General features: G+C 41.5%; 1 protein-coding gene across 4 annotated transcripts in view; it reads left to right on the plus strand.

Annotated features, from left to right (window-relative positions):
* The window catches only part of PKNOX2 (PBX/knotted 1 homeobox 2), a 341,067-nt gene that overhangs the window by 241,483 nt on the left and 83,415 nt on the right, over positions 1 to 16,169 (plus strand). Inside the window, exon 5 of one of the 4 annotated variants that reach the window (XM_072611460.1) lies at positions 4,026 to 4,184. The exons of the other annotated variants lie outside the window; for them this stretch is intronic. The gene's annotated coding sequence lies outside the window, so the exon portion shown is untranslated. The remainder of the gene's footprint in view (positions 1 to 4,025; positions 4,185 to 16,169) is intronic. 4 annotated transcript variants of the gene reach the window in all.

A 16,169-nucleotide genomic window follows, 5' to 3' on the forward strand; every position in this document is an offset into this window, starting at 1 on the left:
AGTCTCTTCTGGTTTTAAGTCTATGAACAAGTAAATGATAAAAATGAGTATATGGTAAAGCACAGTTCCCTGTCTCCACTGGAGACATCCTTGCAAGTTAGCATCAAACCATTAATTTCTTTGGGATCAAACCCTTTACTAGTTAGGAATATACCTCAAAGCGGTGGTGTCAAACTCAAATAGAAACAGCAGCCACTAAACCTTACTTAAGGATTCCAGCAGGCCACATATTGACTTAAAAAACCACACATGTTTATATTTTTCTTTTTTTGTTAATACATCAACACATTAAAATCAAACAGGAACTACATTTTAATTTGGTTCATGCCGCACTCAGGAGTGTTGTGAGCCACATATGGCCTGTAGACTTTTAAAGTACTAGTATCTAACCCACATCTCTTCAGCTTCTTCATTTAAAATAGCAGAGATGTTCTCAAATACTTTATTAAAATCTAGGTAAGCTATATATAAATCAGTCCTCTCATCCATCAGCCTAGTTACCCTGTCAAAGAAGGAAAAGGGGTTATTCTGGCATAACCTGTTCTTGATGAAGCAATGCTGGCTCTTTCTTCTTGATACTTCCTTTTCTAGATAATCACAAACCATCCCTTAGTGGCATTTTTTTGGCTCTGCTCTCTTCCTCTTTCCAAAATGGAAATGATTGCCTTCTACAGCCCTGCAGTACCTTTCCCATTCACCATAATCTTTCTTTTTTAAAAATTAAATTAGAATTAAACTTTTCATTGAAATTAATTTAATTTAATGTAGGTCTTTTTAAAAATACAAGTTAAATATTATTTTTGTTTTGAACCTAAACACCAAATAGAATAATATCTGTCTATTACTGTGCATGAGTGTTTTTTACCTTCATTTGTGCAGTTCAGATGAAAATGAGGTTCATGGGATATCTATCTGTGCCCTTCACTCTTTCATCTATGTGTGTATATGTCCTTCACCCCCAAAATGAGATAGTGAATTACCTTCCCTTTTCCCTCCTTTCTTCCCTAATATTGCCTCCTAGCTCTTTAACTTTATGTCTCGAAGACATTAGAGTTCTGAAAAGACATTTTTACTTCTTCTCCTATAACATGTAAACAACTTATCCTTAAATAGCCTCTTAAAATTGATTTACTGTGTTAGCTATGTTTCTCTTGAGTTCTAAAGTGTCTACTTTAAAGTGTCTAGTAAAATAAAATTTTAAATTCTACTAAAGTTTTGACATTTTCATCAGGACTGCTTAGTGGTCTCTTGCATTAAAGATCCATTTTTCCCCCCTTTTAGGATTATAATCAGTTTTGCTCAGTTTTTGTCTTTTGCTTTTTGGAATGTCATCCAAGCTCTCTTATTCTTTAAACTGTCAACTGCCAAGTCTTATGTGATCTTGACTGTGGCTCCATGGTACTTGAACTTTTTCTTTTTGTTACTTGTAGCATTCTATCTTTGCATTGGAAGTTTCAGATTTTGGCTGGGGTATTCCTGGGAATTTACATTTTGGTGTTTTGTTCCAGGAGAGATCTGGTGGATTCTATTTACATTTTGTCCTCTGGCTCTAAGAAATCCGAGTAATTTTCACTTATAATTTCTTTAAATAGAATACCTAAGGTCCTTTTGGTCATGAGTTTCAAGTAATTTGGTGAGTCTTAGATTATCTCTCCTTGACCTGTTTCCCAGGTTAGATGTTTTTGTTACTATATAACTTCGCTTTTCTTTTGCTTTTTTGATTTTTCCATCTTGTAATTCAGTGTTAACATTTCTTATTGCCTCAGAGTAACTTTTTTTTTTCTGTTTGCCTTATTCTAATTTTTAAGGAGGTCAGTTCTTCAGTAAGCTTTGTCACCCACTCTGGTGAGGTATTTATTCTCCTTGCCATTTTTTTCTTCCCTAGCTGTTCCATTTAGTTTCTCTTAATTTCTTTTAGTTTTTGTGGTCAGAACATTCTTTTCTCTAAGGGTCTACTTAGATTTGTTATGGGTTTACAGTTTTCTCTTGTGTTTGTTTTCTTTCTATAACTTTTTTTCAATTAACAAAAATTTATTTTCTCTCTTTCCCCTTCAAGTGTTCGTTGTGTTCAAGGTCTTTTTTTTTTTCTTCTCATTACTCATCTCCCCAGCCTCAGTTTCTGGACTGGGAGCTTGTTCTTGTATCAAATTCTGCTCCCATGCTTCTGAATGATGTGGGTAGGCCCTACTTAATCAAAAATTTAGATGGCTAAGACTAGATCCTGGCTTTTGTAAGAATTGCCTGACTTTCCTCCTGCTGATCCCAGGTTGTTTGAATTCTGGGTTGGACATGAGTTGACTGTTGGCTAGTTTAAGCCATGAATTGCTTATATGCTAGTCTGTCCCTGTGTCTCTCCTCCCTCTCTGGGTAAAGCTTTCACACTGTGGCATTAGGCTGCCTTATATTTTGTCTTCCATCTACCCTTGCAATCAGGAATGCCTAAGTTCAAATCCTGCCCCTGAAACTTACTAGCTTTGTGATTCTGGGCAAGTTAATCAGCCTTTCTCAGCTAGTTTCCTCGTCTATAAAGTGAGGACAATAGTAACATCTTATCCTCTAGGGTTGTTGTGAGGATAAATAAGAATATAAGTAAAATACTTGGCAAACTTAACACTTACATAAATGTTAGCTTTCATTTTGGGGAGTTGGAGAATATCTTTTGATCTCTTTGGTCCCCATTTGCTCCATCTCCCACTTCCTGTGTCAGTACCACGGGAGAATGAGCAGCATTGAGGGAAACGAGTGAAAGATAAGGACATTGTCATATATATAGCACATATTTGCATTTATTCGTTTTGTATTTATACTTTGTCTATATATGTATTTGCTGTCTTTCGCACTACAGTGTAAGCTCCTTTACACTAGGGATTGTTTTATTCTTCATTATGTGTATCTCCAACACTTAACACAGTACCTGATACATAGCAGGAACTTAATTCTTTTTGGGGAATTGATTGACAAGGAGGGTGGTACAGTTTATAAAGCACTTGCTTTAGTAGTCTGGGTTTTAATGTATCTCTGCCTCCTGTGACCAGGTGTATCTCTGGGTCTCAAGTGTCCTTATCTTTAAAATTAGGAGGTGGGAGTTGACAGCCTCCAGTGAAGTCCATGATTCTATCACTTTATTCCCACAGACTTATACTCCAACTTACCTGGGTCACAATATAATTTTCTTGACCCAACACACAGGGAGAAGATATTCCCTGACACTGGGGGAGATATAAGGAGAACTCATTAAGCAAGTAGAAGGAAAGGAGTCCCATCGTCTCCTGCCTGGGCCACCAGTGCTCTTAGCCTAGATGCTGGGTGGAGATAGCATGTAGGCTAGGGAGACTGCTTCCCTGGTTTCTCCCTCTCTTAAGAATTCTGGGTTTAGCCTAGCCGTGTTCCTTCCTTTGCAAAGTTTTACCAGCTGGGGCATCTGGGAGAAGTTTTGGCCTGGCAGGGATTAATTGGAGAGCTGCAGCCTGTGCTGCCCAAGAATGTCAGTTGGGGGGTAGTTAAGTGTGAAGAGACTAATTTAATTCACATTATACTGCCGGATTAACAAATCACAGCTGCTGTGGGGAGGAGGAGGAGGCTGTTGCAGCCCCAGGTACTTAGCCCCCTATGGATCCAGAGCTGTACTGGCCTAGGGGAGGGGTAGATTGCTGAAAGACTTCTAAAAACCATTAGCCAGGGGATAGGGGAGTGGGGGCTGATTTAGGAAATCTGCTTTAGAATCGATCTCCAGGACCTCCGATCTGAAGATTAGAGAATTATGGGTTGTTAAAGCACATAGGGAGGCTAGAAATCATAATCCAGCCCCTTCATTTTAGGTACTTTAGGCTCAGAGAGCTAAAGTATCCATGGCCTTGAACAGAGAACTAGAACTCAAACCCAGTTCTGACTCAGATACCATACACCAGGCTAGATCTTCAAAGATGCCTTTATTGAAAATTTTGCAATTTTTTTTCTGCAAAGAAATAGTTTTGGCCTGGGATTAACACTGCAATAGTCACTGGTCTCATTCTGTTTTTTTACAGTCAGTATCATTTCTGATGGTCTATCACACAAAAAAAAAAATGGAAAAAAGTATCATCAGTGAAGCGAATATACCAAGGAAGTGTTGAAGGACTGGCTCCCTGCGGATTGTTTTTGTCTCTCTTTGCAGTCTCAGCGTGTAGCACTGTGGCTGGCACATAGTAAGCACTTTATAAGTATGCTTATTGGCTGATTAACGTTTCACTGATCTCTTACTTCACTGGGCAGTGCTGCATTGAGGGCATCATTCCTGGGGACCAGATAAACTTCCAAAAACCCCCTCCGGAGCTGAGTCCTGGACAAGTACAGGAGGAGGTTAGAGGGGGAAGTGCAGGAAACAAAAGCGTCTGGTAGATGGGGGAGGGGTTGATCCCATTTTCATCTCTTTTAAGCCAGGCTGGACTCTGAGGCCAGTTGGCCTGGGGCTCTCTGAGGCTTTTCCCTTTACCTCTTCTTCCCTGCTGCGGCTTTTAGGAATGGCTCCTTTCTGTGACTGGCCCTTCAATATATTCTCTGATCCCAGAGAAGCTGGTCTGTACAGAGCGTGCTCTCTCTCTCTCTCCCTCTCCCCCTCCCTCCCTCCCTCCCTCTTCCTCTCCGTCTCCGGGTCTGTCTGTCTGTCTGTCTCTCTCTCCCTCCCTCTCCCTCCCTCTTCCTCTCCGTCTCCAGGTCTGTCTGTCTGTCTGTCTGTCTGTCTGTCTCTCTCTCTCCCTCCCCCTTTTCTCTTTCCTCCCCTATCTTTTTCCCCCTCCCATTTCTTTTTCTCCTCTCTTTTCATCTACCTGCCACCCTCCCCTCCTGGCTACCTTTTGCTCCACTAGCTTCCTCATGATTCTCATTTGTCATTAAAAAAAACTGGAAACTTTTAGGTGTTAGATTGTCTGGAAACCATAAGCAAAAGAAAAGTAACCTCAGTCCAGACCCTCAAGGGAGCCCTTTCTAAGCATAGAGATTCAGAGACTGCATTTTCTTTCATTCCTTGACCTCCCTTCTCTTCTAGTCCTGTGTGACTTGGAGCATAATATCATGAGACCTTTGTTTACTGGGCCCATTTTCTCGGAGTCCCAGATTCTGTCACAAGTAAGAGAATGACCAGTAGAGGCAACCGAAGCTTCTGAAAATAAAGAAGAAACCAAACCCAGAGCCTTCCCTCTGAGACTAGAGCAACCATTTTAATAATGTTCTCCTTGTGCTAAGGGCTAGCATAATCTATTCAAATGCACAGGAGGATCTCACTTTCGAAAATTAGGAATCCGAATTAAAATATTCCCAAGCCCCGGACCGTCTTCATAGTAAATTAGAATTTTTTTCAAGGGACGTTCTTTCTTAGCAATTTCATTCTTGAAGTTTGGGGAATATAAAGTTATTAAATGAAGGGTTTTTTTTTCTTCCCTTCTTTTTAACAGAAAAGCATTAATGGCAACATCCCATCCTATTTGGGACCAGGCCAACTGATGAGATGGCAAAGTGGCTTTCTCCTGTGATTTCAGACACTTCTGGCTGGTTGCCCTCATTCTGTCTTGGGGAGCCTGTTCTTAGTTGCATGGACTGGGCCACTAGGTTTACTATACAGTGGAAAGGAAACGTGGATAAAGGATGGGCAACAGTAACAAGGCCCTCTGACCCTTAGCGCAGGCAACTGCTTCCTTCTGTTGCAGGTGCCCATGTTAAACTTGACAGTTAACTGCAAGTATAGCTGCCAACAGTGCAAGTAGAGATCCTATCTACCAATCCCTGGCACGCTTTTTCTTGGCCTACAAAATGCAAATAGAATTGAGAAGCTCTTAGAAGTACCAATAGTCAGTCTACAAAGGCCATACGTGTGGTCCCTCCTCTATCCATCCAGTCTGAATCATGTGTTCTTCACTCTTTCAGCCTGGCTATTTGCCCCTTGGACTATTTCACCCTTTTCCTCTCCCAGCTTCTTGCCTCCATACCCGTGGAATGACCTTTAACCTGGTTACCAAAGATGTCTTCTCTTCTTGTTCCTTTGAGCATACTATGCCCCTTTCTTAAGGTCCTAATGGACCCATTTTGCACCACAGTATCTTCTTAGGCCTCAGAACAAGCACTCTGATTTTGGTTTCCCCTTTATTACATAGTTTCAGTCGCCTCCACTGGCCATTTTCTTCCTTGTAGAGGAGCCCACATCTCAGCTTAGACCTTTTCCTCTAGCATAGTACTTGGCACACAGGTAGGTGCTTAATAAATTCTTGTTAACTGAATGACTTTCAGGAAAACCTGCTCTGTATCTCCATTCTTGAATTTATCCCACTTCTGCTTCTGAAATTTATAGTGTAGTAGAAAGAAGATTGGACAGAGGGGATTGAGTTGTGGTCCTGACACCAACATTGTGTGAGTTTATGTTTCCCAAACTGCCCCACAGAGGCATCATGGGAAGGCTCCTAGACCTTGAGAGGCCTTAGGTTTGAATCTCAGCACTTTCAATTAGAGTATTTCTGTGTGACTTTGGGGAATGTCATCTTCCTTCCCAAGGAGACTGGACTCAGCGGCCTAAAGTCCCTTCCCCCTCTAAATCAACATACCTGTAGGACCTCAGCACTTTGACTGCTACCTGTTAGCATTCTCTTTTGTATTACTCAAGCACCTTCTGAAAGCCTACTTTCTCCAGGAATCCTTCCCACACTAGGTGGAAGAAAGGGGGTAATTTCTCTAGCCTCAATCAATTTCCATTGCCCCTATGCCCACAACTACTTCACAAATTCTCTTCTCCTTAACTTTTATATAAGATGGCTATAACATAATGACTGTATTAATGTAGCATTATGTAGCACTTTAGTAATAATAGCATTTTTGTGGCTTTAAAGTTAGCAAAGAGTTTTACATGTTACCTCATGTCATTCTGAAAAAGGTCCTGTCAAGTAGGTGCCATTATTACTCCCATTTTCCACATAGGGAAACTGAAAGGTTATGACTTTTCTTGGGTCACACTAAGAGATGTTTACAACCAGATTCAAACTCAGGCCTTCTTGATTCCAAATCTAACATTTTCTCCTCTGTACCACCTATAGCTACCAAACTAAATATTTTATCTGGTCTACTTAATGCAGTATTAGGCTTCAGCTGTCTGTCTATTTGATTATTAGGCTAGAAAGAATGGTAGAGACTTTTTTTGTCTAACTCATTAGAGCCTCACACAGAATTGGGAGCTAAAACAAGTATTTTGTATAAGGAATCACAAAATGTTAACTTTGGAAAAGACTTTAGAGATTTTCTATTCCTGTGAGACATATGAGGAAAGTAAGACTTGGAGCAGGGACATGCCTTGCCTAGGGTAACACAGGTAGTTAACAGCCAAACCAGGACTAGAGAGAATCTAGATCTCCCAATTCTCAGACCAATGCTTTTCCCCTCTTCTGTTCCCTCTCCCCCTTATTGCCTTTTAAATATAACAGGTACTTTGAGGCACAATAGCCTATACATCATAGCTGCACAGTAGGAATTTGCCAGCTGGATGATAATAAAAGGATTTCCATATCCCTAATTGTTGTGGACTGAAACTTTCCCTATTCCCCCTGAAGTCTAGAGGGAACTCCAACACATGACAAAACCAGCTCCTAGGAAATTTTCCCAGAAGGCATCCTGAGATTTGATGGGTGGTCTGGGTGGAAGAAACATACTTTCTGTAATTTTCCAGGTTGAAGGGAAAACCAGAGTGTCCTGAGCCCTTGAATGCCCTGCTTAGAGGCCTGGTATCTTAATGTCTTCTCCCTTCTACTCTGAGAAGCTTGTTCCACTCTGCAAGGGATAGATCTGAGCTTCTAGCAGGGGAGCTTTAGGGGAAGGGACCCACCCCATTAAGAGTGGCCTAGACATGCCTCTCTTGTGCTTTCTATTGCTTCTCCCTCCTCCCATTTCATTTCCCCCCACCCCACTCTGGCCAGGTTGGACAGACAGTATTGGGAAACTTGACTAGGCTTTGATCAGTCATTAGAATCCCCATGCTGGTTTCATTAACTCAGAGGCAGGAGGGGGCAGCTGGGGCCCCTGGCTGTGAATGGCCTCCATCCAGGCCATGCAGCTGTGACAGGCAGCCCTGGGTTCAGATGTTTTCACACTTGCTTTACATTCCTCTCATCTCTTTAAAGGCTGCAGAGCCCCCTGCCTCCCAGGCTGCTGGTGAAACACTCACTTTGCAGCAATCCAGTGAATTCAGCCAATTTCAAAGTTCCCCTGAGCCTTTTCTTTGGCTGTGATTGACAGCTCCCTATGGCCCCTGTGGCAACACCCCAGGGACCCTGTTTAGGGACTTACCTTCTCTCTCTTTGCCATATCAACACTGACTTTTCTCTTCTTGTTTTCCTTTTCTTTCTTTTTTTCCTGCTAGGTCTTTCTTCTCTTTGTGCACGGTCCTATCTCTCCATCTTGTCTGTAGCTGTCTGTTGTTTTTTGTTGTTGTTTTTTAAATTGAGCAAGGCCCTTCTTGACTTGGCTCACTCAGCTGCCTGACCATCCTGCGGTTGTGTTGGCTGAAGAAGCTTCTGAGCTGAATTTCGGTTGTAGGCTTCATTCATTAGCTCTTTATGTCCCCTGTTTGGTATACACTCAGCAAATTTACTTTGAAAAGTGGGAAAAGACAATTGCTGAATTGGCCTGGCTATGCTTTTCCTTAGATAATTCTGTTTTTCACCTAGACCCCAAATCCTGCTGTCATATTGTCTCCTTTCACCAGCCATGCAAGTAGGCATGAGTCCATATGTACAAGGCTTAAAAAGAAATCTGGGTGGACCTAATAAAAATCATGCAGTGAGCCTCAGGAGAAATTTCTTATGTTCTTTTCTCCTTTCCTTTGGTCTTCATGGGTAGGGTGGGAATAAGGGCAAGGTGCTAGAGGATTCTAAGCGTTTGTTGTAGGCAGATTCTGGTATTCTTAGAGCTTAGTGACCTGGAAACAGAAATGAGAGGGAGAAAAAAAGGAGCAGGAGTATGATGGCAATTCAGGTATTTGTTCTGACTTTTACTATTGGGTTCTATGCAGCATTAAATGCAATTACTCTCACTTCTCTATGTTTCACTTTCTCTTTAAAATAGGGCAAAATACTTTACCTCATCAGTGTTTTGTGGGAATCAAATGAGATAATACATGTGAAAAGCTTTTAAAAGTATAGAAATTAGTGGTAGTTGGTGATTTTTTATTTTATTGGGAAAGAAGATCAAGGCTTATGAAGATTTTGCAAGCTAAGCATTTATTTAGAAGTACTTAAAAATAATCATTTTTCAAATCAAAATATATCCATCCCTTCATGTGCTGCTGTTGAATTCTTCCTCAGTCTTTTTTTTCATTCATTCCGATCATAGACTAATGAATTAATAACACCTTTGGGATTTGTAGAAGTCCAAGTACCCTACAATCCATCAAAGTAGCTGAATTTAGCCTGACTTGATTGTTACTACATGTGGTGGAATGGAAAGGGTGCTGGATTTGTAGTCAGAAGTCCTGAGTTCAAATTCTGTCTCTGTTACTTCCAACCTATGTAACATTAGGCAAGTAATTTGACATCTCCTGGCCTCAGTTTCTCCATCTGTACTACTAGGGGGTTGGACTTCATGACCTCTGGGGACCCTTCCTGTTCTGTCTATGATCCAATGATTTACCCTTTCCTCTTCTCAAGGAAACTGAGTTGGGGAATGGGTCAGGTTTAAAAGACCTCAAATTCTTGACACCGAACCACAGAATCTCAGGTTTGGATGGGACCAATCCAACCTGCTCAGGAATCCCCTCTCTAGCATCACCAAGTGGCCACTACAAAGCTGAGAGAAACAAAAAATGACAAACACTAGAGAAACTTTGGGAAAACAAGTACTTTATTGCAATGTTAGAACTATGAACTGAAGTGGCCCTTCTGGTAAGAAATTTGGAACCATGACCAGCAAGTTATTAAATTGTGCATACCCTTTAAGCTATCTGCACCACCACTCAAAGAGATCAAAGAAAGTGACAAATAACACATATATACAAAAAAATAGTTAAAGCAGTTCTTTTTGTGGTGTTTAAGAAGTGGAAACTGAGGAGGACTCATCAATCAATTGGGGAAAAGTGGAACAAGTTATGATATAAAAGGTGATTGAATACTCTTATGTAAAAAGTGATGAAGGGGAAGGCTTCAGAAAAACCTGGAAAGACATGAAATGATACAAAACGAAATGAGTAGAACCAGAACAAGTTCTAAAATAATAATATTATAAAGAAAAACCGAAATGTTTAGGAGTTCTGATCAATACAGTGACATTCTTCACCTCTATCTTATATTTTTTTCTTTTCCATTTTTTTTGGGGGGGGAGCATGGAATTTATTTGATTCATGATACATATTTGTAATGGGTTTTATTTTTCTTGCCTTATCAACAGGTGAGTGAGAGGAGGAGGGAATGGAAGGATTTAGAAGTGAAAATAAAATAAAATTGAATTTCTAAAAATTGGCCTTGCAGTCTGTGCCTGAAGATAGTGAACCCAGTCCTTCTCAAGGCAACCCATTCCACTTTTAGACAGCTGCCATGTTTTAAAAAGCTTTTCTCTATGTCCAGCCTACATCTGCTTCTCTGCAATCTATAGCCATAGTTTCTAGTTCTGCTGTCACGGGCCAGGCAGAACAAATCTAATCCTTCTTTTATATGATATATCTTCAAATACAAGACCCTTATCTCGTCCCACTTTGTATTCCTCTTTTTCAATATAGTATCCCCAGTTCCTTGGATTATTCCTTGTATTCATGACCTCTAGTCCTCCCACTATCCTGATTACTCTTCTTGGAATACAAATCCATCAGTGTCCTTCTCCCCATCAGTGTCCTACTCCCCATTGCTCAATCTTCAGGTCCCTACTGTTAGTTAGGGGGCCCCACATTAGAACCACCTGGCCTGTATCCCTGAGAAAGGACATCCTGCTGACTGCCAGCTGTCCCATGAAAATCTACTTAAAGGCCTCAGCCTTCCCCCAGGGCCTTGAAATTCCCTCTGGCTGCCAGTAAACCTGGTCTATATGCCTAGCAGTTATGAAGGTTGCTCAGAAGCCTGAACCTCTACTCATCAGATGTTCAGAAAAATCAGGGCTTTGAGGTTTTTGGCCATTGATGTGAGAGCTCCCATGTTCCTCAAAGTTGCCTGGACCCCTAGAGTTCCCATGTGACTTAATATCATTAGGACAGGAGGACTCTAACATTTGCCATAATTTGCTGTGGTGATCCCCATAGTGTGGGGGTAACAACTAGTTACCAGAGCAGACCAGCAGTGAAGACCCAGAGAAGCTCCCTCTGACCATAAGGCTTTTGTGTGAGCAATTTGGGAGAATCCTGGTGTATCATACAATTTGACCAAAGAAGTCTGTCTCTCCTCTCCTCCCCATCACAAATAATATGGTAATTTCATGGACCTAGAGAGTAATGACCCATCAAGGGGGAAGTCCTGAGCATAGAACCTCACTTTTTTTAGACAACCCATTAGACAGAAGGGTGGTATATCAGGTCTGTCAGAACAGAAATTTACTCAGTGTTGGGCTCACCTGTGGAGTTTCTGGAAATAATAACAACTCACATTTATATAGTTTACCAAGTGCTTTCCTCACAGGCCTATGAGGTAGCTAGTGTATCATTATCCCTGTTCTACAGATTAGGAAATGGAGGCTTACAAAGGTGGATTTACTTGACCAAGGTCAGATGGGTAGAAAATGTCCAAGTGGAAAGAACATGAATTTGAAACCAGAATGCATAATCATTAATAGGTACTGCCACTTATTGTGTATGATCTTGAGTTTTAATTTCAGCCTCTGCAGAAAAAAAGGCCTAAGTCCAGGGTTCTTAACCTGGGGTCCATGAACTTATCTTTGAAAATATTTTTTAACTGTATTTCACTATAATTGGTTTCCTTTACAATCCTATGCATTTTATGCATTTAAAAGTATTCTTTAAAAAGGGGCCATAGGTTTTGCCAGACTGCCAAAGGAATCCATGATAAGTCAGGTCAGTTTGAATTTATTAACCTCCTACTATGTGTCAAGCACTGTGCTAAGCACTAGGAATACTGATGCAAAAAGATAGCAGTCCCTATTCTCAAGGAGCTCTAATAGGGTCTTCAGCATATAAACATATACATGTGTGTGGTGTGTGTGTGTGTGTGTGTGTGTGTGTGTGTGTGTGTGTGTGTGTGTGTGTGTAGAGAGATAGAGAGAGACTTAGGCAGAGATAAGAAGGGAGAACATTCTAGGCCTGGAGGACAGCCAATAAAACCATTCAGTGTTAGGAAATGGAGCGTTTTCTTCCAGGAACAGCAAGAATGCCTTTGCCTCTGTCTATCTTACTAGATCACAGCGAAAATGGAGGAGATTAAAGTGTGAAAAGATCCAAAAAGTAGCAGGGACCAGATTATGAAGGGCTTTAAAAGCCAAACCTAAGATTTTCTATATGATTCTGGAGGTAATAGGGAGCCACTGGAGTTTACTGAGTAAAGGGCATGATATGATCAGATATGCTCTTTAAGAAGATCAGTTTGACAGCTGTGAGCAGAAGATGGATTGGAATGGGGAGAGACTTGACAAGCAGAAAGATCAACCAGCAGACTGTTGCCATAGTCCAGATGTGAGGTGATAAGGACCTGGACCAGATGTCAGAGAAGAAAAGGGGGTGTTTGTTAGGAAAGTGGAAATTATAGGACTTGCCACTGATAGGAGATGGAGTGATGAAAATGAAGCGTTGAGATGACAACTAGGTTGTGAACCTATGTGTCCTTCTCTCAAGTAACTCATGTTCTAATCGGAAAAACCAACATGCAAACAACTACGTATGACTAAGACAAATGCAGGATCAATTAGAGATAATCATAAGATACTGTCATCAATGGAGGCTGTGAAAGGCTTCTTGCAGAAGGTGAGCTTTTAGCTGGAACTTGAGAAGCTGGAGGTAGAGATGAAGATGGAGGATATTTCAGGTATGAGAAGAACCAGTGAGCATTCATAAAATCAGGAGATGGGGTGTCTTGTGGCAGCTCTCTGAAAGTCCCTTAAAACAACAAATCATGTATGTGTGTGTGTGTATACGGACTGAGGACTCTAGCCCAGACCTTGGAACTAGCCCAGCGCTCTTTCCACTACACCACAAGGGCCTGTGTAGGTGATGTACTTAGGTCATGATACAAATTATTAGACACCAACAAAATGGGACCTTCAGGAAAACAGGCAAAGGGCCAAAATGAAATGGAACAGATTTCTGCCTTACCTTTCAGTTCCCTTTGTGGTAATAATTTTTGTTCCATTTTCATTTCTAATGGGACTATGTGTTTGGGCAAACATATAACATTTCAAGGCATTCGTAGAGCACTTTGTACTCCTCAAAGCACTTTTGTGTTCATAATCTCTTTTGGTTCTCAAAGCGCACATTTGAGATAAGCATTTTCATTTTGTTAGTATTCCCATTATATAGATGAGGAAACTAAGGCAGTAAAGTAACTTGATTAAGATCATACAGTCCAAGAGTTGGAGCCTTAGGCTTCTGGAGTCAGGACCAGACAAGTCAATTAACCTCCCTGGGGCTCAGGGCCATTAGGTATCAAAGTTGATAGAGTGCTCAGCCTGGAGAAGACCTCTCTTCCTGAGTTCAAATCGGGCCTTAGACTCTTACTAGTTGTGTGACCCTGGACAAGTCACTTAACCCTGTTTGCCTTAGCACCTTATCGGTAAAATGAGCTGGAGAAGGAAATGGCAAACCATTCTAGTATCTCTGCCAAGAAAACCCTAAATGGGATTACAAAGAGTTGGACTTGACTGAATTAAAATAAAATAAAGAGGTTGTACTTGGCTCTCTCATCTGTAAAGTGATGATAATATATATGTGTACTACCTATCTAACATTGTGAGTTTCAACTGAGATAACATATTTATTGTGCTTTGTAATGACAAAGCATTTCAAAAACATGGATTATATCTGTGATTTATGTGTTTTGTGGATAATTGGTAGCAAATGTCTAATTCCCCTGCTTCACAATATGTCTGCATCTTTAGCCACTCCTTCCCTGCTCTAACCCATTCCCTTCATTCAGAGACCTGTTTAGCTGGGTCTCTGAGAAGTCAGACTGTCCCCACAAGAAAAGAAATGCCCAAACACCATGGGACAAACATCAGAGGGAAGGAAATATCCAGAGAGGCTCAGAATTGCCAGTTGCTTGCATTTATACCTCTTGGTCGGCGATTTCATTGGTGCAGATGTTCCCTGTACACATGTGGATGATAAGTCCCCCACATCTCAGTAGATCATCTTCATTCAGTGTTCTGGCCAAAAAAAATCCCTATCACCTGGTTGTCAACCTTCTGCTGGCAAGCCTCTCCAAAGTGAGCTAGCCTGGTTCTCACCGTCTGCTATGGGGCCTGCTGGGGAAGCTCATGTTTCTTGCTAGAACTGCCAGAGGTAGAGCACCAGAAACCTAGGATCCTCCTTATACCAAAAGGAGAAATCACACGGGCTTTTCTTGGAGGTTCCAAGCATTGATTCAAATCAAAGAGTGAAGATGGCAAAGAAGGAATAACTGTGTGAGACAAATCCAAAGCTCAGCAAAAGTGGCTTTGGTATCAGCAAGGAGCACGTATTGAGAAGCAGCAGGCTATACTGTGCTAGAAAGAACACTGGACCTGGAGTCTGGAGATCCAAGTTCAAATCACTAGACATGTGATCCTTTCTGAGCAAGCCACACCATGTCACCTCCCCAAAGTCTCAATTTGTTCATCTGCAAAATGGGAATACTTCTTGCCTACAAAATTGTAATCTGTAAACTCTAAAAGGAAATGGCAATGTGAATATTAGTTGGTATTTTTATCTGCACCATCCTCTCCCAAATAATTGGAAGTTGACTGAAAAATGGAGGCTGGCTAAAGAGGGCAGCTGAAGCTAACAGGAGTCTATCAGTTTCTTTGAGCTTTTTTTTTTTAATTCTCTGGTCTCCTCCCTGGCACTATGGTGAGAAGGCAAAGCAAGCCAGCTTCCCTCCTCTCATTAGTCAGTGACCAGTATCTTCCTGAACCAGGCACCTCCTTAGGAAAGGCATTTTCTTAAGCCATCTGTGCCTCCCTGGGATGTGGAGCAGTTGTTCTTCAGACCTGACAGTTTAATTCTTTTTCTTGGGGATCAATTTGGTTGTTTTTTTTTTTTTACCAGAACTCTAGATTGGAGGGGATGCTGCCCCCATTATCCATGAAGTCTCCAGTCATACACTGATCCCTCAGTAATTCTACCTCATTGGCTAAGGGACTTGGACTGGGGAAAGGGCAACCAAAACCCACAGGATTGTCAGTCAGCATTGCACAGGGGGAAGGATATCTAGCAGAGGCCAAGAGACCTGTGTTCTATGCAAAAATCATGAACCTTGTGTTCAACTTTCAACTCATTCAGTCCAGGGAGATCTATTTAATACACTTATTCACACCTAGATTTTAGAGATTTTGATTATATTTACCCCTTAACAGAAAAGAAAGGACAACACTTAATACTATGAAAATAACTGGGGAGAGGGGTTGTAAAAAAAGCTTCAAAGGAGGCTTTTAAGTCTCCTATCAGTTCTAAATTTGAGATCCTTAGTGGTGGGCTCACTATCCCATGTTTTACGATGGAAAGGGAAGGGAGAGGGGTATGGGGTGAAAAAGAGAGGAGAAAGACAGAAAGACAGACGGAAAAAACAGCAGGTGGCTCAGACTGTTTTCTGGAGGCCATCCTATCCTGGAAAAGGACAACTTTTAAGATTCCTTCCTTTTCCTCTCCTCTCATTCCCTCAAAGAGACATGGATCCATAAATCCAAGTGAGATTTCAAGAAGGAAGTGGTGAACTTCAGGACTTAACCATTTGGACAGTTTCCAGAAGCCAAGTGAACCTTAGAGCCAAGAGGTTCTGTGTAGGTCACAGGATCCCTAATGCAACGTAGTAAACAAGCAGGGAACCTTCCACATAGTGTGGAGAGGAGAAAGAGAAGGAAAACTAAGATGGAATCAAGGGCTCCTGCCCTACCCCCACTGTGACTTTCTGAATGCCTCTCCTATTGCTCTCCTCCTGCCAGCCCTTGATTCTCTCCCCACCCCATCCCCCTTCTCCACCCCCAGCCTTTCACCCCCAGGCCCTGCTGACAGCTGCAGGTCATTCTCTCTGCCTTTGAGC

The sequence above is a fragment of the Notamacropus eugenii genome, chromosome 5, assembly GCF_028372415.1.
Source record: "Notamacropus eugenii isolate mMacEug1 chromosome 5, mMacEug1.pri_v2, whole genome shotgun sequence".
NCBI classification, from domain to species: Eukaryota; Metazoa; Chordata; class Mammalia; order Diprotodontia; family Macropodidae; genus Notamacropus; species Notamacropus eugenii.